We start from the raw sequence: 23,653 nt of genomic DNA, 5'->3' as shown, positions 1-23,653 counted from the left end.
GTTATCTTATTTTTGTTTGTTTGTTTTCTGTTCTTTTTAGGACTTGGAATATATAAGTAACAAAATTTGGCTAGACTTGATTTTTTTTTTTCCCCCTGCCATCTATTTGTTGTTGTTGTTTTGGCATGTCTGTGTTTGTTTTCGTGTGTCTGTGTTTCTGATGGTATTGCCTTCTAGAATAGGAGATGGTATTTTTCCTAATCCATGTTCGTATAACTTGACTGTTGCAGTGAAAACAGAACAAAACTGAAGAAGTCTCCTGAGCTGACATATTACCAACAGTGAGCACTGTAGACAATATAAAAAACAATATTGGAGGTATCATTCAGCCTTGTGAGTTAATTTTGAATATCTCAATTAATATAAGTAAATCAGAAAGGTCTATGAAGAGTTGATGGAAAAGAAGGAAAGTATTAGATAAACTCATGGCAGTCATTTATAATAATAATAAAAAAAACATATGAAGTTTAAACTATACTCATAAACTATACTCAGTGTCTTTCATCCAGTTTCCTAAAGCCTATTACAAACATTATTTGATTAATATTTACACAAATCTGGTAGCTTTAGTAACATACTTTACTTACATTGCTATATGCTAGTGTCTAAATACTTTATTTTTTCATGTAGACTTATATGTAACAGACAAACTTCAAAAGTTAAACAAAAAAAAACTAACCAAAAAAAAAAAGTAACCCACAAATTAACCACAATTACTTGTTATTTAAGAGTGTGATTTTGAAACATTAAAGCAATTAAAATATATGTTAAACTGCAACAGTACATTTAAGTACAACACTCTGCTTTTGGTCTTGTAGCCTATTTGTACTTTATATTGCTATAAAAATACATTTACTGAATTATGTTAGTGATATGTGTATTAACTGTTTTATCGATGATGTAATTTTCTATAAAATCAATACATTTCTACATGTCCCCCTAGTGTGCATACAATGGTATTGATAAAGAGATTCTTTACGTTGGAAAAACAAGAAGCTGTGATACATACTCACGTAAGTTTACGTTGGAAAAACAAGAAGCTGTGATACATACTCATGTAAGTGTATTTGTGCAAATTCTTTTACTCTAACATAAAGGTCTGTATGTAGTTAGCTATCTGTATACATATAAATGTGTAAAAGGCATTTCTGTAAAATAATAGCCCAAGAAATGGTCATGGATCTGAAATAAAACTCATTTCCCACAAGCTGAAGAATAACTTTTGAGCTCTTGAAAAGGAAGTAGTACAGCTAATGATTGGTACATTTTGGTTGTGGTGATAATTTTCTCATATCTTTGGATCGGCTAGTCTAGAGTTGTGTCAATGGGTTTATCTGCCTTCTAAGGATTTGTTCAGGCCCTGGTATTGAGTTCTCAGAGAATTTTTTGGATTTTTTTACTTTGAATGTGTCTATTCATACACATAGACACTTTTCCAGTTTTCTATTAAAGTCCACTGCCTTTTATTCAAATTGTGTGTTTCCTCCTCCATCCCTGTTTCTGGGAATGTGTGCCCTATTTTGACTGTAAGCTACTAGAGCAATCTTGTGGTAGTAACCCCTACAATAGAGGTCTGATCACTGCTAAGACTGCATTAGGTGCTACTCTGATAGCTAGGTTCCATCAGGTGTATTACTGGCTAGGGGAAGTTTAAGTGTTTGTTGGTATAGCAAAGTACTAGTGCTGGTATTCTTCAGGCATTTAACATCAGAAAATACAGTTCTTGGATGGAATTCAGAAATTGTGTTCATGAAATAAAATAAAAAAACAACTGTAGAATGTTTTTATTTTAAGAATTGTGCTTTTTAGTACTTGTATTTGCTGTAATTACATAATTTTTAAATGTACTATTGCATTTTCTGTAAATGTATAGTGTAAATCATTGTCTAGAAAAGGAATGCAGAATGACAACTAAGGATGGTTTTTATGAAGACGATGAACTGTTGAAGATGATGGTCTACATACATGGAAGAGGGAAAGAAAATCAACCTTATAAACATCAAATGGAATCTGAAATTCTTTACCATTAGTTTGTAGCATAACTTTACAATCTGTGTATGTATACAAGGAGACCAAAAAAAAAAAACCAAAAAACCAACCTAAGGTGAATCAACAAAATATCAAGATGAAATTCGAAGATCAAATATTTAATGTCAAATACTTCGTTTAAAATGTGAAGTGTCCTGTAGTTTAATTCTGTAGTATGCTGACAGTAGGTGTCCTAAGCAGATTCTAAAAGAAAGTTGTGCTACAAGGGGTTTGACAAAGTCAGAAGGGTAAGAGTGGAATAAAACAAATGTTGTTTTTGAACTCCTGAGCTGTCCTCAGCAGCGGACAGCAAAGTTGATAAATGGGCCTCTGTTAGTCTTCCGTTTTGTTCCCCCACTGCCACCTTCCCCATCCAGGGAAATTCTTTCAGTATTTCTGAACTTGCTTCTAACCCCTGAAATATCAAACCTATATTCGTGAAAGTATTTGTTAAATATTTAGTGATTAATGAGGGTAGAACCAGAAAAGTTTCTATCAAAGTTGGTTTAGTTGGCCTTCAGTTTTTGTTCGGTTATAACCGGTAATATGCAAGTTTAACCTCTTCTCATAAACTTGGATCCCTCTACAAGACTGTTAATCAAGTGGTGAAATGTGTGTTTATTTAAAAAAAAAACAAAAACACACAAACAAACAAAAAAGAAAAAAAAAACATACAAAGTATGTATATATACACTTACTGCCCTGGAGCATTTACCGCGGCACAGTTATTCTAACTGCAGCCACTAGATGGAAGTGTCTCACAAGGGTATTCAGGTTGCGAGCCCTTTAGGCGGCATTTGCTGAGTAGGCAGGGGAGGAATCATCTCCGACTAAAAGTTAACGTGCATATCGTATTATTATCAAAAAAATCATTGCCATAGAAAATCTGTTTGGGAGCTTGCATAGCTTATAGAATACTTTTTTTATTATATAGTCCTGTAAGTAATTATATGAAAGCTATAGTGTAACCATACAGACAATGATAGCTGTTAAAAATAAACACATTGCTTGACTTAGTTTTTCACATTGTTAGATTAGTATTTTTCAGTTGATTGTTATTTTTTTTAAATATGCAATTTTGCTTGTGCAAAATAAAATTCAATAACAGTTTTTCTCAATGTCATAAATGTATTTCTAAAACAGTGTACTTAAATATATAAACAAGCTCAAGGAATAAACTTTCATCTGATGTTCACAGGACTAGTACAGAAGAAACCATATTACTAGTTCAAGTTCAATATTGGAATATGAAAAGCAGGGAGAGATGATGGCTCAATGAAGCAAATTTTATGCTTGTTTATTGCTCATTCTTCAGTCAATTCTATTCACCAGAGTTCTTTAAAATAAACTAGTGTTTTACTGCACAGGATCTTAGATGTCTCTTTCTTCTTCCTGCCAGTCACATAGGGGTTCAAGGATGAAATTCAGAATGGAAATGGCAAACTGGTGTCACCTGTTTTAACTAACAGGTAAGAAATAGCTTGCAGTCTTTTTTTTTTCTTTTTTCCCCCCTTTCTATATATATAGATCAACTTTGTAAATACAAGTGGTGAATATGTTCTCGAGGTGAAAATGAAGGTTTTATATTTCTTCTGAATAAAAGGAACATTATCAAGAAAAACTGCTGATTATCATCAAGAAGTTCAACAGTTACCTATTTGGTAACTTTTCTGTTTTAAAATATTGCCTGGTATATGTTAGCACACTTTACATCATAACTTTGCAATGTATCTAAATGTATAAGAAGATCTGAGATAAATTATATGTATCTCTCTCCAGCCTTGGCTAGGCTATTTTGGAGATTGAGGTTGTAAATCAGGTTGTGAGAACATTTTTGAGAGTTTCCTAATTTAATGAGCAATCTGCATTTACCTCCAATTCCACCTATGTCCCACCCCTCCAATAACAGCATAAAAATGGGCAGAAAGAAATCCAACTTGCCTACTTATAGTGCTTACAGAAACTGAGACCATGGGTTTAGAAACAAATTTATTAACCATCTTGGTGGTGTGGGATTCTTCCAGAATTCTGTCTTCATTTTAGTGGTGTTGCAGTGAAATAAAAGAATTAACAAAAACTGAGTAGATGTGAAATGAAAGCAACACTAGTAAAGCCAACAGCCCCATCTCTAAAAAGAAATAATTTTTATACCTAACAGGCAATATTGTACATTTAGTAGACAGATCAGTATTGAATACATCTCCTGATGTGCTGTTTTTGTTGTTTGTTTTTAGAAAACCAAGATTTAGATACATTTCTTGGCAGATAAAGCTTAAAGAGAGGATTTCTCTTTGCAGAGTACTAATGTACTTGGATCATAATAGTTGCAGCTTGATCTCTCCAACTTCTGATGCTACTGAGTTGTCGTAACACTATCTCCTGTTCTCCTGCTGTGGCTGGAGTTATGTGAAAATCTACCGTGTTTCTCATCTAGTAGATCTCAGAGTTCTTTGTAAAGGTGAGAAACTATTTCCCGTTCAACGGATCAGGTGGGGGAAGGCGGTGTTGCAGAGCAAGTATTCAAACAGATTGGATGGCTCCTATCTCGGTTACACAGCAAATCATTGGTTGAATTCTATTTTTATGAACAGCTGTTATTGAAGAAATATGTTCTTTTGCAGGGTCTTGCTTATCTGATTGGTATTTTTAAACCTTTAGGGAATAGCCTATGCATAAATTGTTGCAAGAGTTTAATTCTTAATTTAGTATGTACTTTGCATGGGTACAGTTACAACACTGTCCAGGAACTTATAGTTAACTTTCTAAAACTAACTGTAGACAAAAATCTTCTATACAGCAATAATTGAAGTCTGCTTTACTAATTGAACTTAGGAGCACTGCATGCAAGTGAGCCCTGCAGTTTTGCTTACCTGTACCTAGAATCCCTCTGGAACCTGCATTTAAATCCGTCACTGAAATGACCCCTTTTCACTCTGCTTGAAACTAGACTTCCATGCGATTCATTTACAGCAGTGGTCTAGGAAAGATGAGACTTCAGTAAGATATACAATACGTAAAACACATTTATGACACATTGCAGAGGCAACGCTGTATTGGTAGGTTATGATGTCCAGAGAATACAGTCCCATGCTATGTGCGGTGCTGTACGCTGATAAGGCACGTGCTTCTCAGTGCAGAGAATACTGCTAAAGGCACCAGTGACCTCTTCTGCACAAATGCACAGAGATGCAAAACAGGATAAATGTCTTTTCTTCTGATTTCTGAGATAACAGGAGCTTTCAGAGAAAATTCTAAACACTGAAGAAGAAATCCTTGAAAGGCTTTGCTGTTAATAGTATGAAATAAACTGTTTTGTAAATGGCTGAAGATTGCCAAAATATTTTGGAAACAGAATATTGCATAGAAGCAGTTACTCCTAAAAATAGATTCTCGTGGTTGGTATATTTAAGTTAAACGGGAAGTTTGAAGCTGAAGTCATAATGCGAATCTGAAATATTTTTCTACCTTGTCTAGGTGTTAAAAGATGGAAGCCATGTATTTAGCTGGATGCTGATACCTTTTACTGTTACACAGTTGTTAGTGTGATTATTGCCTACCAGAAATTTTCCTGTCATGAAATGTCTTCATTTCCTATGTCTTTTTGAGGAAGGATTCATCTGTCAGGCATTTTCAATAGGAAGATAATAATTTAATATGCAGTGCATTAGCCCCTTTTCCCATTTCTGTCTGGGCTGTAAAGTCACAATAAGAAATACTAGTAAAACTGTGTTATATTGAAAATATAACTCTAAATGCACAAAGTTAGCTTTTATATTGAATAAGATAATTTTATTTTTACAGTCACTTTCTCTGACTTTATCATTTGAGTATTTGTTTGTGTAAATAAGGAGCTGTGTACATTTCTCTTTACAGCTTATCTATGTTCTTTTTTTATGATGAAAATAGGTTAATAAAAGCCATATTCATGTAGAATAGTAATTTCTGACTGAGTTATTGTATTTCTGTTAGATTCATCCAGACCTCGTATGTGATAGATTTCCATGCTAGTATGTTTTCTTTGCAAATAAAGAGTAAGCACATTCTTATGTGCACACATCTGATCTGTTTTCTATTACTTCTGTACTTTCAAATGTCACAATATTGAGAGCACATTGGTATATTCCATTTTCATGAGATGCAGACCTCTAGGTTCATGCTGCCTGTAGTTGCTCAGGCTGTGCTTTGTCTGCTGGAAGCACTTTTTTTCCCCCTCAGCTTTTCTTGTTTATTTTTATATGAAAAATATATAGACATTTCTATTCTAGTGTAAACAAAAACTCAGGTTATAAAAGTAGTTTGAAGAGGGTGAAACTTTTTTTTTTTAGTTTGCTACCGCAGAGGCTGCATCAGGATTTTTGTTAGATCAGATATTTGTTTTTGCTATTTAACTTGTGCTTTAACTCAGCATTTGGTAGGCATTTTCCAAACATAGAGGAAATCTCTGTCCTGAAGAGTTTAGAGCAGAAAACAAGTGCAAAAACTTCATTGGGAAACTATAGCTGGGGATTTGATTCTCAGGGGCTGAGAATCAAAATTTCTTTATATTATACAAGTAACTTTTCTTATGTCATGTTATTGTTTCTAGATACACCATGTAGAAGAAGGGTGAGCTTTACCAGTTTGGAAGGGAGGTCAAGGAATGGGGAAAAAAAACCCAAACACATAAATTCCTTAAATCTCCAACATGATGATGACGACAAAAGGTAGGAAGACAATGTGCATAGTAAAATGAGTTGCAGTTGTTGTTCTTGCCGAGTTTTTCGTAGTTACAAATACTATATCACTTAAATGGTTTGATTCAATTTCCTGAATTTCCCCGTCACGTTTGTCTCCATTCTGCAATATCAATGCATATAAAATAATCACCTATTTATCAGAATAATTTTAATAACAGACAAAAGGTAGGTCATGTGATATTCCATGAAAACATGTAGAACTCTCAGAATTTTGGCCTGGTAGTACAAGATATTTAAGGTTATCATGAAAGATGTCTCTTGACACTCTTTGACAGTTGACACCACCTTAAAAAATAAAGAAAGAATTCAAAAGTTAACCGTTGCAGGCTGCCATTTACTTGAATGAGTAGTATAAAATATTGCTGTTTGTTCTGTGCTGTTGTATGGTAATTATTCCATGATCTCTTCTATATCAACCAGAAAACTATTGATGCTATATAAACGATAACTCTTAGCAAATACATATGTGATGAAGCTGTACATATCACATGGATTTGTAATGTAGTCTTTGGAAAATACCAATGCCATTCTCTGGTAACTAGTAAAATTTCCCAAATGCCACAACAGGTATTTAGCTATTGTAAACCTATACCACTATTAAAATAAAAAGGTTGAATACAATTATTCAAAGATATGACAGCTGCATAAATAAAGAAATTGTTAAAGTGTTGTATCATACTGGGATTTTTTCTAAAAACTGCCATGTTATTTAGTGCAAAGATACCACTGAATAGTAAAGGGACTTTCAGCTTCTATAGCCATTTAGTTATTCTGAAAAGCTTCTTCCTACTTCTAAACTGACATTGCAAAGAGATACACCGAGTGCACTTAATCCTTCCAAGTGGTGGCTATAAGTATCCAGACTTCTGATTAAGTGCTTTCTTTGATGCCTAGTCGAGCTTAAAGCTTTTGGCCTGTCAACACTGGACTGAGTTCTGTGTAACAGCATTGGCGGCCTGGAATTCAGATATCCTCCCTCCTTGGTCCAAGAGAGCTCTCTCAGTCAAGTTTGACTTATGAAAATCTTTGGAAAGGTGTTCCTATCCTTTAACATCTCATGGAACTGGCATTGGGTAGAAATATTTTCCTTCATTCTGCTTTTAATTATTTGTTTTATTCTCTGAATCTGCAACTTTGCTTTGGTGTGGATAGACCTGGGGTCCACAAAAGCAGGAATTAAAACACCTTAATGACTGGAAAATTAGTGAACAAGCAAACAAATTACAGAACTGCCTACTCAGTTGTTCTAGTGAACAAGTATTATTGCAATTTAAGTACTGAACAAATTAGACTGCTTCTTCAAAACCTGCAGAATTTGCTCATCCACATTAGCTGGTGATACATACAGGTAGTGAGCAGTGATGTCCTTTCAGTTCTTTTTTCAGAATACAACTCAAATATATGATGGCTTTAATGTCAATGGGAAGTCCACTTATTAAAACACACTTTTAAAATAATTGATATTTTACTATCAGCTAGAATGTACCTATCTATGCTTCAGTTAGTTCAACTTGGTATATAATTTTGTGTATTTTGTCATATTTTAAATGTAATTCTAGTTCTATTTTTTTTTTTTGCATGAGAATTATACTTAGGGATTTTTTTTTTTTAATGATAGGGTATAAACCATTTTATATTCTACATTGACTTGAAGATACAGTCCAATCTGTCAAGTTAAATTCACTACAAGTAGCATCTATAGCACAACTTAAAGAAGGCAGAAAGGAAAATTAAAAATTACATACAAAAAAAAACAAGTAAATGAAATATTGAATCCAATTAGGAAGAAAGGCCTGTGGATATTTTAATGTTGTTGGGTTATTATTATTATTTTAGTACAAATGTCTATATTTTAATAAAGTAAGCGATACAGTGTCCCTCTGACATTTTTTTTTCAGATGAACAATTTTTCAAGAGGATTACAAGGCTGAGTAGTCAGTTTTTGAGAGGTGGAGTGTAGTTTAGTTGGTGGGCCTGCTGTGATTGGAATTGATTAATGGGTGTTGTGATAAGCATAGAAACAGATCAGTGGCAGCTTATTATGCTTTCAGCTGTCACAGCTGTGCCTCTTCACTCTTCTTCTAGCCCTATCACACTCCCTGGCAGCCTTTAAAGTACCTCCTTCCCTGTGGAATTTCTGCAAATCATTTACTCAAATGCCAAGATACCATAGAAGCAGCTGTTTCTGAGAAAATTTGTTCAGGCTTACATATTTGTTGTGATGAAGAATATTGCATTAAAGAATCCTTTTCTACTGCACTAGGAAGCATGCTGTGCTCTACCCTGAAGAGAGGGTTAAACAATGGTTCTGATGGGCAGGTGCACCCCTTAGTCAAGAACTTTCAACCCTGGCTCATACAGCAACACAGTTTGCAAACCTGCTGGCTAAGTAATATCGCTGTTTCTGCTTGACAGTTGCAATAAATAATCGCTCAATGTAAACTTTATTGCTAATAGTTTGACAGAAGCAATATTACAGTGTGTTTAAAATCCTGGTAGCTGCCATTTTTGTTGCAATGCTCAGTAGGTTTTGTAGACGCTTTATAAATGCAAATTTCAGAAGTTCTTAATACTTTCGAAAAATATTTCTCTGGCTTTCTTATTGGAAATTGTGATCTCCAGCATGATCTCATAAGCGGCTCGGTACCTTGATAGGAATCATGCAGTTTTAACAGAACAACACTAAAGCTATGTTGATTTTTATACAAAATAGGAGCTGAATCCTAACTTTGTATGAACTCGAGGAGGATTGTCTCAGTAACGAAGCAGTTTGCAAGATATGAGATCTGATATTCTGTGGGAATCTCTCCTATTGGCTACCAAAACTTTGTTCACTCTATTGCAAACTGAGTAAGCCTACAACATGAAAATAACTGTTCTATTATTTCTAGACATGTTCTAGATTATAATACTTATGTAGTAAATATTTTCTTTATGAAATCTTCGGGTGTGATGTAAATCATTGTTGGCTTATCTGTATGCTTGAGACAGCCTGAGACAGCTCTATCAGCATTATTGCTAAAAATTAAAAAACAAAAACTTTGAACAAATACAGGAAAATTGAAGCTAAACTTGAAAGTGAACGATGCATGCGGAAGGTCTCATTTCTGGCTAAATCTGCAGTTTGTCTAACTAAGGGAGTATACAGTATACTGTGGTGGACTGTGAGCAAGAATACATTCAGATAACTTTGGAAAATAAATACTTACAGCCCAAAAGACGATCTGTTAAATTTGTATTATTTGTATGTACCAAATCAAGTTTCTCTGATTATTTAGGAATAACTAAGTCATGTTAGTGGAAAATTATTTCTCAGAGATGATATGTTTCATCTAAAATTGAAAGAAAAAGTTATATTACTGAGATGAACATATCTAAGGACCTTTTTTGTTTTTAAATCATGCTGTTTATTTATTCTACAATTATATTGTATGTCAGCAATATCCTGTAATGCCTTGTGTCATACAAAAGCAAACAAAGTCATGTTACATTAATGACTTGTCTGAGATCATATGACTGCCTGCCTATAATTCCATGCTCCTTTGCTATAGAAAAAACATGACCCTGAATCTTAAACAGCCTTTGAGTAAAGGCACCTACAATTACAATGTGGTAAAAAGTTTGTAGTGTTTATGACTCAGTTATTTTAGTTTTCTGCATTTAGTTGTTTTAGCTTCAATTTTCATTTGAATATTATGCAATTGAAAAAAATACTAACCCCTCTAAAAGCACTATTCTTTTTTTCAAAATGTTAAAAGAATATTAAAATAGTGAACAAATAATTCTTATAGACTTTTATCTGTGCTTACTTAGAAATAAGCTTTCTTTTCTGTACGGTATTTTAGATGCTTGAATTTGGTACTGTCTAAAGATGTTCTTTTGTATATTATTGAGTGTTTTGTTAAAGGAAGGTAAGTGAAAATTGATCAAAAGCAAAGAGGTTAAATATCGCTCTCATGAAGTGTGGGTGTTGAGTTTTACACATCTTGATCTGCTACAAGGTACTTGTTCTTTAGGGATCCAGCCTGCACTTTTGTCCTTCCTGTGATTTCTTATTTCAGACTTGATAGAAAAAGCATCCACTGTTGTATCATTTCCTTCAGTGCTAACAGCTTTTATTCTCTTCAACAAGTGTTTACAGAAAAGTGTTGATGCTTATTAATCTGTTTCTTGTCTTACAAATGTGCTTATGCATGATTTGTGGTAAAATGGCATTTCTGACAGCTCTCAATGTAATCTGCATAGCACAACAAGATTGTTATATTGAACAGATGTGGTTTGGAGTTGTTATTCTTTGTAATTACCATCATTAAGTGAAAGCATGTGTCAATCAACTTCATACTTTAAACACACCAATCATTTGCAAGGCACATGCATCTGCATTTCCAATATGGATATAAAATATTTTGTTATAAAATTTTTGTTTTTGCTTGATACAATACTTCACGAAACACACGATGACTAAATATGTTACGGCAACATATCAGCAAGTTAAAAGCTTTTCTGGGGTATCATCGAGATACCTTAAAAAAATAGACTTGTCCTCCTTTTCAGATGTAAAAGGAAAACATTTAGATTTAATTTTATATATTTTGAAAGTTACTATGTGGCTTTGAACTCAGACCACGTCTTGCTTATTTGAGGGAAGGAGGTTCTGTGAGAAAGACCCTCACTTATCGTTTAAGGAGCATTTTTGGCGTGATTACTTGGGGACAAAAAGGAATTTGCTTCAGTAAATTGACATACTGCCTTTTTAGGTATTAATGTTTGGGTCATTAATGTTGCTAGGATACCTTTTATGCTCAAAAAATGTTCACACTGGTAATAAACAGGATTAGATCAGGAAACTGTATTTTGAGTGGAGTTGAAAACCAAGGTACCTTAGCCTGACTGCACGAGAAATGATAGTATAGAAGTCTGACCGAAACATGAAAACAAGGACAAAACAAGGACATTTGGAGCTGACATTTTCTTTAGTCTTGTTTCCTTGCATATAGACTTCAGGTATTTGTGTTATAGACAGCAGAGATGGCACCTGTATTTTTTTTTGTTTGTTTGTTTCTTCATCCTGGGCTGGACTGTGACATTTCTTCTCAGCACCAAATAAGATTATCTTGTTGCTAGCCATGAAATGTAGCTCAGCATGGTGAGGTGGAATGACCCTCAATGTTTGAGGGCATTTTAGCTTGTACTTTTAAAGTGGAAGTGGTGGTCTTATGACTACTCCCCAGGTACTGTTTCACTTAGTTACATTAGATGAAAAATCTCTTAATACCCATACAGATGCATGAGTTTATTCATAATACACTGAAATCTAACTGATGCTCCTGTGGGCAATGTAAAGGCTAACAGCCCTCTGCCAGGTAAAAAGGGTTAGCAGCAGTAACTCAGTAACTCTTTTCTAGATATTCCTGGGGAGGGGAGGGGGGTGGGGGGGGAGAGGGGAGCTGCTGTGGTTCTATTCCCCACAATTTCTACAAATGCTTCCTTAGAGAAAAGATTGATCTGGGATGAAAAATTTTGCTTTCAAATCTTAGATCAGGCAAGCTGTACAAATAGATATCTACTTCTAGTATTAAACTCCCGTGTAATTAGGAAAAGACTGTTATAACCTCCAGTTTCCACAGAATGAGTTATGTTAGAACATTGCCTGATGGGTTAAAGATCATTCTGGTATCCTGTATCCGTTGTCTGACTTGTGTCTGCCTTACTAATTTATCTTTCAGGAAATTATATTGTTTAGGTTCTGCTGAAGGCACTTAGAATTTCGTATGGATGTTGAATATTTGTTATGTCCTAATAATCTGATTCACAGTCTACTGTTAGAGGTACTGAAATAGAAATTGAGAAAGTCTATTTGTAACTTAAGAATTCAGATATGTTTTATCAAAAGAATAAATGACAGAGAGCTAGAAAATAACTCTTTATTTTCCAGGTATTGAAGGGAAAACATATTTGCAGTACAAATCTAGTGCCATATATGGAACCAGAAAAACAAAAACAAAAACCAAACATGGAAATGACATAGGGAGCACAGCAGTACAGTCTGTCAGATACTGAAATGCCTGTTGTAATCTCAGCCCTTTCCATTACAGAAGAAATCTTGTAAAAGTAAATTGATTGCTAACTTGCAAAGTATCTAATAGCTGTCCAAAACAAGTCATCAGGGCACATGAAAAAGTGGCTGTACAAGTTGATTAGTACTTAAGCAGGCCTGGATAGTTTTGAGGCCTCTGAAGGAATAATGTTTGGTAATTCTCTTCGCTTTTAGTTTCCCCACCTGTTAATGGAGATAATACCTGTCCAACTGAAGTTTTTAACCATGCTTGCAGTGCAGTTAAAAAGTTAAAATTCACACAAATGCACATCTCAATCTGTGGCCAGAGGAAGCAGCCTTTGTGACTTTTTTGGATGGTTGTCCTTTATACTCTGCAGACTTCCAGTTGCACTGTGGTAGTAGCTAGGCTTCTTTTGGAGCTGTGAAGAATTCCTCATACATTGTTAATTTAATATAACCACAGTCATTTTAAATGTGGCTGTATACAGAATATTCTTGGCACCTACCTCATAATCCTCAAACCTGCTATTGTTCAGCGGAATCACCCTGGAAAATATTCAGAGGAATTTCCAACATACTTCATAGAATGACCCTATAGTACACAAGGTAGTATTTCAGAGCCAATTTGAAGAATTGGTTGAACCATTTCACAATCAATGTCATGTAATACTCATGACTAATAAATCTGTAGGCAGTGAAGCACGGTCAAGTCTTAAGATAGAACCCATGTTTGCTGAAAGGAATGCTTTTGTGGAGGCTTCAAAATGTTGATGCTTGTACTCGCACTCAGCCACAAGACAAGCTTACAAATATTTAACTGATTTACTTAACTGTATTAAGTTGGTTGTGTTGTCATATGCACATACATAAATGCATGCTTAAATATGAAAATATTCAGCTTGTGTGATTAGTGAACTTCTTTGCCTTACGTGTTTTGAAACAGTTGCATCTAACTTAGACCTATTATGGAGAAGAGAACTGAACTCATAGGGTCTTTATATATTGCTTTATATGAAAATTTGAGTTGCTTGTTGAACTTGATGTCCCTTCTTTTCAGCGTGCTAGGCCTGCAAAAAACAATCCTGAAATAAGAATTATTTTAACATGCAGAAAGGCCCTTAGAGGTATGGTGTGATAATAGAATGCATTCACTGTTTTTGATTGCTATATTGAAGAATTAATTAGGATGTCCAGTCATGGGTCAACGTCCACAAAAACAGAAAGTAGAACCTGCCTCCAAAAAGTCCCTGGATATTCAGGCCATGTCTTTTGTATATAGAGTCCCATGGAGAAATCTATGGAGGTTAGCATCAGAATTGTGTGTGGGTTTTTTTTGTTGTTGTTGTTTTTGTTAAATCAATTTTGAAATAATATAGTGATGGGGTTTCTTGGCTAATGGGAGAGGTTTGTTTTGGACCTTGGTTCAACATAAGGTGTTGAACTATTGTGTAGGTTGGAGTCCTTTCAGCACTGGAAGACTGGGTGGTATTTCTGATGCTAGTAACATCAGGATTGATGTGTGATGTAAAATACACCACTGCAGCTCATGGGAAGGAGGCTGTAGAACAACTGAAGCATCTTGGCGTGATCTAGAGGTGTGAATTTTAAGCCTGTCTGTGGACTGCTAAAAAAGGTCTCTAGTTAGACCTAGACATATACAGATGTCTATGTCTACAGAAGTACAAGAAGAAACTGAATTGCATACTACATGCAAGTGCAGCAAGTATTTTGTTCATTACAAGTATTTTATTCAGTACATACAATATTTATTTATTTATTTATTTTAAAAATCTCTTACTTTAGGAAAGTTGTATTATTATCCAGTAGGGAGAAACCTGTATCTTCTTGAAGTGGCTTAGATGAAATATTTGAGTATATATGAAAGGAGAGGCATATTCCCAACCTTTTGACCACTAAGTTACTCTCAAGTAGAACCTACCTTAGGAAGAAAATTTTTCTCCAGGTGTTTCCAAAGTTGTTATTATTTTCATACTTTAAAGTTTTGCTTTGGGTTTGTAAGAAACAATGCACCATAAATTTATATGGAACAAAAATTTCTATATCCCTATATCCACAGCTTATAATTTGGAAAAACTGGTATCTTTGACACCCGACTTTGAGAATTTAGGATTCAGAAGAATTAAGAATGAAAAAAGGTTTCATATCTTTGATTACATACAAATACTTTATTGGTTGGTTAGTGAAGTTTTTAATTTTATGTGCTAATCCCCCACCTCTCCTGTTTTTAATCCATGCTATGGTATTACTTATATGGAGAAAGGCAACTGAAAACATTCTTTTGTTTTAAGTTAAATATCAGAGTAATTTATCATACTTTGTTATGTTAATTAGAAGCAATTAAAAAAAAATCTTTAGCAAGGGACTTATTTATGATTATTTTGGAAATGACAGATTATTTACTTTGGAAATGTCAGCAAAAGAGAACATAGTCATATTAGTCATAGTTTGAAGGAGTAGTTTATTTTACTCTCATCTTCTGAAGCTATACTGGCTTAGAAGTTAAGAAAGACATAGAATAAAATATTGGTTGTAAAGATACTCCAGTGTTCCTTGTGTGCTCAGATAGGCTTTTACAATCAGTCATTGATATTAGTTTCTCTTATGCATATTTCATTTATTTTACTTTTTAATGTAGAACCATAAACAAATTTAGCAGTAACTACCTAGGGATGTTTTACATCCCTAAAAAAAAAAAAAAAAGGATGTGTTTGAAATGTGGACCAGATGTATGTTGTGTTGAGAACAGGAAATTTGTTGTAAAAACCGACATAGTGGGGGTATTTTCTCCTCTTGAGGTGCATATGTACTTTTCATGAATGTTAATCAGATTTATAGAACTGAAAAGGAAAATGTGCACCAGAGTATATATTGTATATATGATAATAACATCCCACAAGACTTGTTTATACTCCTTTGTACACTATAGAGCCCAGAGATGTCCAAGTCCAAAGCTAATCTGTGCATTTCTTTTGTATTTGGCACAAATCACGTCTGAGTGCAATTAGCTCCTTTTGACGAACCTGTTTGTGTCCCATTTTGGCAGTGGTCTAGTTTTCTCTGGATAGAAGTACATGCAATCAACATGAGTTGCTAAACACGAATTGACAGCCGAAAGAAAGCTAGCTTTCCTGATGGTTTATGCGGAGTGTTAAATGGCTATTAGTAACTATTTCAACTCTCTGTTGAAATTCAACTTTTTGTATTCCCATGTCTTTAGCCTTGTTTTGCTTGAATACTAGAATCATCTTCAGAATATCAATCTAGTGCCTTGAGTTCTTTATTCAGTAGCCATCACTCAAGCAGTTCCACTTGGATTTAAGATCTATTCCAAAATGTGAAGGAAGCCCTTTAGCTGTGGATAATGAGATCTGACAGTACCCGAGCTGCAGAAGGAGATGAAATCACTATCTATAGAAAATAATATTTTTTTCTACATATTCAGGTTAAATGTGTGCACATCCTGGTGGCTGGAACATCTGTTTCTAGCTTCTTGTTCCTCTTGGCTGCTTCTCAATTGGATTTCCTCAAGCAGGTCCAAAGCTTGTCACCTTAGCCAGGGTCTGTTAACTATCACCACTGGCCCCACATTAAGTAGGAGGTTCAGGGCTAAGCTAATAACTCTCCTGCCTTTCTGACTGATCACAGTGATTCTCGCTGTGGCTACTTATCATGCTGTGCTCCTGTGGGAGGGTTATCTTCTTTGTCTATACTTCAGCCAGGAATTGTTTCTCTTTTCTTCATTCCTAAGTTTTCAGGTGGAAACACTGAAAGTGTTGCTGCTTTCTGAACCAGCTGTTTGATTGCTGTCCCTTGTTTATCCCGAACAGTTTAACAATGCTTTCTCACACATCTAAATTTTGCTTAATTGTTTTTCTCTGGACATAGGCATAACCGCTGGCTTTCAAAATGGAGATTGTAGCTAGATACGTGCAGCAGAATGAACACAACATAAATATGAATGCAATATTGTAGTGCCGCTTTGTGTGGACCTTGACTCAAATTGTATGTTGCCACAGGTGGAGTGATTTTCCTGCTCTTGGCTTTAGTGTACAGTGATGCTTAATGTTTTAATGCTTCTTACCTAGCATATTAGGCTGCACCTAGCGTGTGCTTTTTAAGAGCTCAGGAGAGCTGAGTTAGAGAGCAACATCTACAAAAAGAGCTGCTTGTTGACTTATGGTTGTTGGCTACCTCTGAGCCCTGTATCAGACATGACCAAGTCTCTGAAGCTGCTCCAGTTGGCTTTCATGGGGGCAGGGGCCTGAGCACGGGGTCGCTGCCTGCTGAGAAACTTGAGACGTGGCGGTGGCTATGCAGGCAAATGCATGCATCTCCACTGGAAATCTTTCCTGGAATTAAGGAGATTGGTGTTTGTAGCTTTATTCTAAGCTTATTGAGAAAAGAATGGTCATCTCAATCGGACTTGAAAAGAGCATCAGGCCTCACATTGCAGGCTAACACATGGAGAACATGGACGGTTAAATCTAAGTTTGGTTAGCTCTCCTGTTGTAGTCTGATGTGCTTCCTGGCTTATTAAATTCTTTCTTTCTGAAGTATGGTGTTTTATCTCAGCTGCATTAACCGTTTGGAGACAAAAGGAGAAGACGCTGGTCTGAAGTGTTTGAGGGGAGTTTGAGCTTCAGTATGGGAAGTCAAAAATGTGGGAAAGACATACAAAAGATTATTCTTTGGATTTCAGTCCGTAACAAAAGCATCCTTGGTCATCAATAATGCTGTGGAGAACTGGAATATTTTACTGCGTGAAACTAGTCTGTCATCCAGTGTTCAGTTTTGGCTTCTATTTATATGAGAAGAGCTCAGCACAGAACTACAGTGTGCCATGAGAATAATAGCTTTTTAGAACTGAAAACAAAGGTAAATGCTGAATAACCCTCACACAGTTGTCCCTCTCACCTTTTCTTTCATCCTTCCTTCCCTATGGTTAGGCTGGGAATCAGTCTGCACAATCACAGAACTTTGTATAAGCCATGACACGGAAATACAGCAGCTCAGTGGACAAGATAGTCCTACCTGGCACTGCTTGCTTTCTCTCTCTCATACCACTAATTGTAGTGTCTGAACTCAGTTATCAGGCCCTCTTGAAAGACTTTAAAATAAAAATCTCTCCAAATCCAAAGCAGCCACCTGCATTTTTGGTCCATGACGAAATACTGGATACTCTCAGATCTCTTTCAAGAGGCAAAATGAGAGTGAATTTGTGATGGTGGCAGCTTTTCACAAGATATAAAAGTGGGCAGATGAAAAAAATTCGTAACTGAGTTGGAGCCTAAATAGGAGTGATCATCAAATTGACCATGAGATAAGTTTATGTCAGAATAGTTTGATGTGAACACAAGAAAACAGCAATGAGATAGATGGTCATTGATAGAGACCAAAATGTGTAGAAAATTATACAAGAAAATGAAGACGGAGAGATGACTGCAAGAAGACAGCAGGAGGTAGAGAAATGCTGGGGAAAATATGAGAATATACATAATGTGAAAGCAAATGAATATCCAAAGCTCTGTATTAGTGTAATCCATACAGAAAAGACAGATCCTAGCAGAGGAGAGTAAGAATTGCTATTGTAAGAATTGCCTTGTCAGTTAGGAAATGCATTTTTATTTTGACTTTGTTCCTCACCTAAGGATAATCACGTCATTGTTTCTTACTGTCCTTTAATTGCAGTGTCCTTTTGAATCTGATCCTTCCTGACCTGTTCTCCTCTTACCGTTGTTAATGTTAATATTTCTTCTTTTTTCCCTTAAATATCTGATGCTTTAGGTACTTTGGATCATAAGTGATGTAGAAATACTGAGTTGAAAGGGCAAGTAGAGGAAAATTCTTATTAGAATTTTATCTCTTTTTAAAATTCTTCTTTAAATATTTAGAATTTTATGTAATTAGATGATGTTCCTAGTCAAATTCATGTTATAACCTACAGTAGGTCTGATTCCCAGCCAATTAGATTAGGACAATGATCTATGTGGTCAGGTCAGTTGAACACTGGCAGATATGAGATTTATAATTTCATTCACTAAAACTTGTTGGATAGTGTAGTGAAACCTCCAATTAAGCAAACAGAATATTGGAGTATATTGCCCAGAATAAAAAAATCAACATTGTATTTTAAAAACAATTTTAACTCACCTTACAAATATCTTCAAAATATGTCTCTGTGACTATGTAGAGGAAAACTGTGATGGTAATAAGGATAAGGAGAAGTAAAAGAGACAGCAAAGTTATTAATAGGTCTGTAATGATATCAAGTTTATTCTAGGGTTGAGGTACAACGTAATGGTTCATAAATAGCAAATTCATTATGTTTTTAATACTCAGGTTATATTAACACTATATAATATCTTTATGGTACCATTAGTACCACTTAGTCCTAAACTCAATTTGGAAATAAACATTTCCAAATCTTTTTCTTGGAACAATTGGCCAAATAAATTCTTTTTAAAATAAATATTATCTGATTAGCGTGTGGCTCATTCAATCATAAACAGACTTACAAATGTCTTATGTCAACCCTTACACAGAGTTCTTAAACGTTAACAAATTAATTTATTTTAAAGGCCATATCAAGGTGAAAACTTCAGAGCTCTAGGCAGCAGGACAATACATCACGGAGCCATTTCTCATTCAGTCACAGTAATAGCAAAGGATATGTTAAGACATAAAACGTGATATGGTTTGTTAAATATTCATTCATAATTTGCATTCATTATTAAATCATGTGTTAGAACTAATCTTTAATCTTGAAAATACATAATACGTCGTAAAGTTAATTTGAAAACATAACAATAAATATTTTATGCTTTTCATGTTGCTTTTTAAAGGTTGACTGGAATACACCAAAATGCTCATCATTAATGCTACTTAATTATTCCAAAGAGATCTGTTCTGCATTGATGTTGATTTCAATAATTTATTTCAGCCTTTAGGTCAATATAAAATAAATACCTGTTTGGGAGATGGTCTAGTCTATGATTAATGACAATTTAGCTCCCCCAGTACTCCATGGCAACACTGTAGTTCATTGTCTGAAACGCTTGCGGTGCAATGCGGTAGCTCCAAGAGGCTTATTTTGTAGTGGTCCCTAGCAGTTTGCCCATGATAACAGTGAAGCTTGCTTTTGCACATGTTCTATTTCGTTGTTGGTGATTGCTGGAGAATTTCTTTATATGACACAACAGCTTAAACAATTAATATTGGGAGCTATACTGACTGGCATGTAGTATTTGCTGGATTTCCATAGAAGTGCTATTGAATTTGCATCTCGTACACTGAGAAGAAAGGCCTGTGAGAGGGCTGAGTGTGACAGAGAAATGATTTGTATCGTAGGAGACCAGGAGCTACTCAACGAACCATGTAAAAACAGTTCATTAAAATGTTTATGTGCTTGGCTGGCTAATGCAAAGAAAGCTTTATTGCAGTCTTATAAAACCTTAGTAACTTCAGCTTGAAGTCAGATCAATGCATCTGTAATAATTCAGACAAATGCCCAATGCAGGTTAAGGACCATCAAAAATGAGGTCAAGAAACAATATTTTTGAGGTCTTTCTTCCAAACTAAACCACATTTTACTATTTAACTTGTACAACTACAGAGCTTCCTTACTTTGGGAAAGATTTCAAAAACAGGGCTACCGTCTGTCTGGATTTCCCTGGATCTTTTCAATCCTGAATTGTCAGCTAGGTGGAATCTCAGGTGTTTGGACGTTTGTTAACTCTACAGCACATGCACTGAGGCACTGCGAATGTGCGGGATGCACTGAGAGTATGCAGTGTGTTCTATGTATACACAATATACCTGACGTCCTACGCAGTTCTAGACAGAGTGCTGGTTGTCCTAATTTTGAAGACTATAGTAAAGAAGAACAAAGTCAAACCTCTAAACTGTATCTCCTGTATAACTGTTGACTTGTTCTATGAGTAAGCACTTACCTGAAAATGAGGATGTCAAAGTGAAATGCCACCCCCCTTTTTTCTTTTGGGCACCATGAGTTATTGAGAAGGTCTGAACAGAGAGCACAATTGGAATAGGTGCTATGGGATTAATATTAGCCAAAAACACTTCTAAAATAAGCATCGCTGCTCCCTGTCAGTGACAGTGGGAGAAAGCCACAAAGCTGCTGCAGTTTTTCACACTAGCTTAGCAGGAGGCTAGCAAAGAGCCTCTGCAAATAATGTGACAGTCTGGAGACTCTTTAAAAGCTAAAAAGCTGGGCTATGTATGAACCTGAAAAGAATAGGTGGAGTTCACTGAGAAACCTCCCCTAAAAGCATTACCTTAGTCGAACAGTCTTATTACTCACATTCTCCTGAAAATACTGGTGAGAGGGGAAAGAAGTTTCTTACAAAGATCCATAGTCAGAGCAAATCCCTAATTCCTAATCAGCCACATGCTCTCCCTATCATTCTGGAGAATATGCACCATCAATTTCCCCATAAGATGAAGGGGAGGCAAAGCAATAGTTTAGCATCCTATGCATTATCTCTCTTTTTATGATTACAAATAGAGCACTTAGGTTTACTGACCCATATCTCATACCAGACAACAGTAGCCAGGTCCAGATTTAGGTTATTGTTCCAGCACTGGATTAGGCCTGGCAATCAGAATAAAATTTATCTAGTATGATGACTTGACGGTGACATTTCTTATTGGCGCTGTGTGTGCTCACAGCCCAAATGCTCTTGAGCCCCAAAAGAACGGTTGTCAGTGCTTTTACTGCGAGCTTCAGAAACGTTGAGGAGACGTCCTCTATTGGGTTTAATTAAGCTGTCCTTTTGCTTGCAAATTTAAAAAGGGGAAAGCTAGTTTGCTCCCCATGTGGCTTTCCCAAACTCTTTCAGATGTAGTTGTAAGCTTAAATGACCCTCAGTCCTGCAGCATATCAACTTGATGTGTATAATTGATTGCTAAACATTTTTTACAGCCTGCTAAATGGTAAGGCTAAAAAAAAAAATTACATATAAATGTTGATTAAAGTGCTTTTGTACAGAGGGGTCAGAGACATTAGCGAGTTAAAAAGAAAGTGTGATCTCTGCTGTGGTACTTCTAACCTGTATGCTTTATTTCGCATAATTGATACCATATGTCTACTCTAAGGGGTTTTTGTCAGGTTTCAAACTGCAAATATTAAAATGCATTTAGAATCAAGTGTGCTTCAGTAAGGATACTATGCAGAATACTCAGTAATGTAGATTGCTGGTATTATAATGGCAACGATTATACAAGGAATCATTTAAATGACCACAGTAGCTTGTAATTGTGTGGTAAGATAGAAAAAAATATCAAGGTGTAAAACCTCAGAGTAACATTCAATCTGAAATAGATTAAGATAGAAATTCAAATGATAATTGCTGGTAATTTTGTTTTCGTTATACTTTGTGATTTTTTTTTAATAACTGACAGAGGACATAATGTATTTTTCGGGGTTCTGTGATAGCTAGCAAACAAATGGGATCTGTCACAAAATATTTGCAGCTCCTGTTAGTGAAGAAGGTATGATGCTGTTAGGAGTCCAGACTGAAAAATGTTGTGTGTACATCTATGAGATATTTTGCTTAATAATATAATGATTGGGTATCTGTAACAGGATACTGTTTACCCACTTTTAAAGAGGGGAAGGAGGAAAAAAAATAGCAAATACTAAATCCTCAACTATTGTCTGCATAACAATGCCTTAAGAATTTAATAAACATAACTTTTTAGTACCGATATCACATTCTGGATTTTTTTTTTTCTTCAAATCATTTGTACCCTTAAAGAAAAGGTATAACTTGCTAGAGCTACCCTGCAAGGGCAGTAACATATGAAATCCACAGGATTAGAATAATATTTTGGTCATTGCTGTTTCTCTGCTAACTATGCCAGTTAATGCTAGTTACAGAAAATGTTCGCTGTGAAGTGTACACAGACCCATCTGTCAGTGAATATAAACTAAGAGCTTTGTATATATTGTTGAACATCCAATGTATAGAAGCAAGTTTTAGTCTGTACCGATCTAAGCAGGATTGGAAACAGTCATTTAGGGGTGAAAAGTTCAATGTTTCGTGTAGAGAATTCCTGAACTATCCAGTTCATCTACATAGTGTTTTTTTTTCCTCTAAAAAGCCTAAATGTAGAAGTGTTTTTTTTTTTTCCTTGAATCCTTTTTTAATATATTTAAACACCGTTTGATTTTTAGTTCTCTGGAATGTAGGTGTTCAATTGTTATTTTCATAAACATGAGATTTCAAAGCTATGTTTGATGTTTGTACTGGAAAGTGGATAAAATATTTGTCTGTATGGTAAGTGCTAGCAGGTGTTTAGTGGCTATTTATATTTGTTTTAAAGTTAAAAAGTTATTTTAATTGGTGATATCACATGCCAAAATATGTGCCACTGAATTAATATGTACCTCTAAGAGTAGATGTTAAGCTAAAGTAATTTATTTTAAAAATTGCTCAGGAAGATGAAATTCATTTTTGAGATTTTAGATTAACTTTTTTATATAAAGAAAAACTATAAATTTTAGTAACATAAACCTAATGTAATTTCTTTTCCCCTCACCTCTATGCATGAACAGGATCAAAACTGCTAAAGCCGTATATATATATTTTTTTTTTTCCAGTTTAATAAAGAGAAACTAAAATAAACCAGTCGTTCTTAGAGCACTACTTCTAAAATGCTTCACAACTCTTTGGCTCTGTAGGACAATACAAGTTAGCGAAAATGAATTTAGAACCAGAAACTGACAAAATCTCCAAGCAATAAATCTTATTGTAGTAGTAAAGTGATAGGGAAAGTGACAAGAGGAAAT

The 23,653-nt window shown here is 35.1% G+C and overlaps 1 protein-coding gene across 1 annotated transcript in view; it reads left to right on the top strand.

Annotated features, from left to right (window-relative positions):
- Positions 1–23,653, top strand: part of KIF14 (kinesin family member 14) — a gene marked incomplete at its 5' end in the record, with an annotated part of 60,389 nt that overhangs the window by 27,554 nt on the left and 9,182 nt on the right. The window contains 4 exons of the mRNA XM_080602164.1: positions 231–281; positions 944–3,497; positions 4,263–4,486; positions 6,614–6,731. The remainder of the gene's footprint in view (positions 1–230; positions 282–943; positions 3,498–4,262; positions 4,487–6,613; positions 6,732–23,653) is intronic.

The sequence above is a fragment of the Anser brachyrhynchus genome (genome assembly GCF_964034855.1).
Source record: "Anser brachyrhynchus genome assembly, chromosome: 8".
Lineage (NCBI taxonomy): Eukaryota > Metazoa > Chordata > Aves > Anseriformes > Anatidae > Anser > Anser brachyrhynchus.
This window is presented reverse-complemented; position numbering and strand designations above follow the sequence as displayed.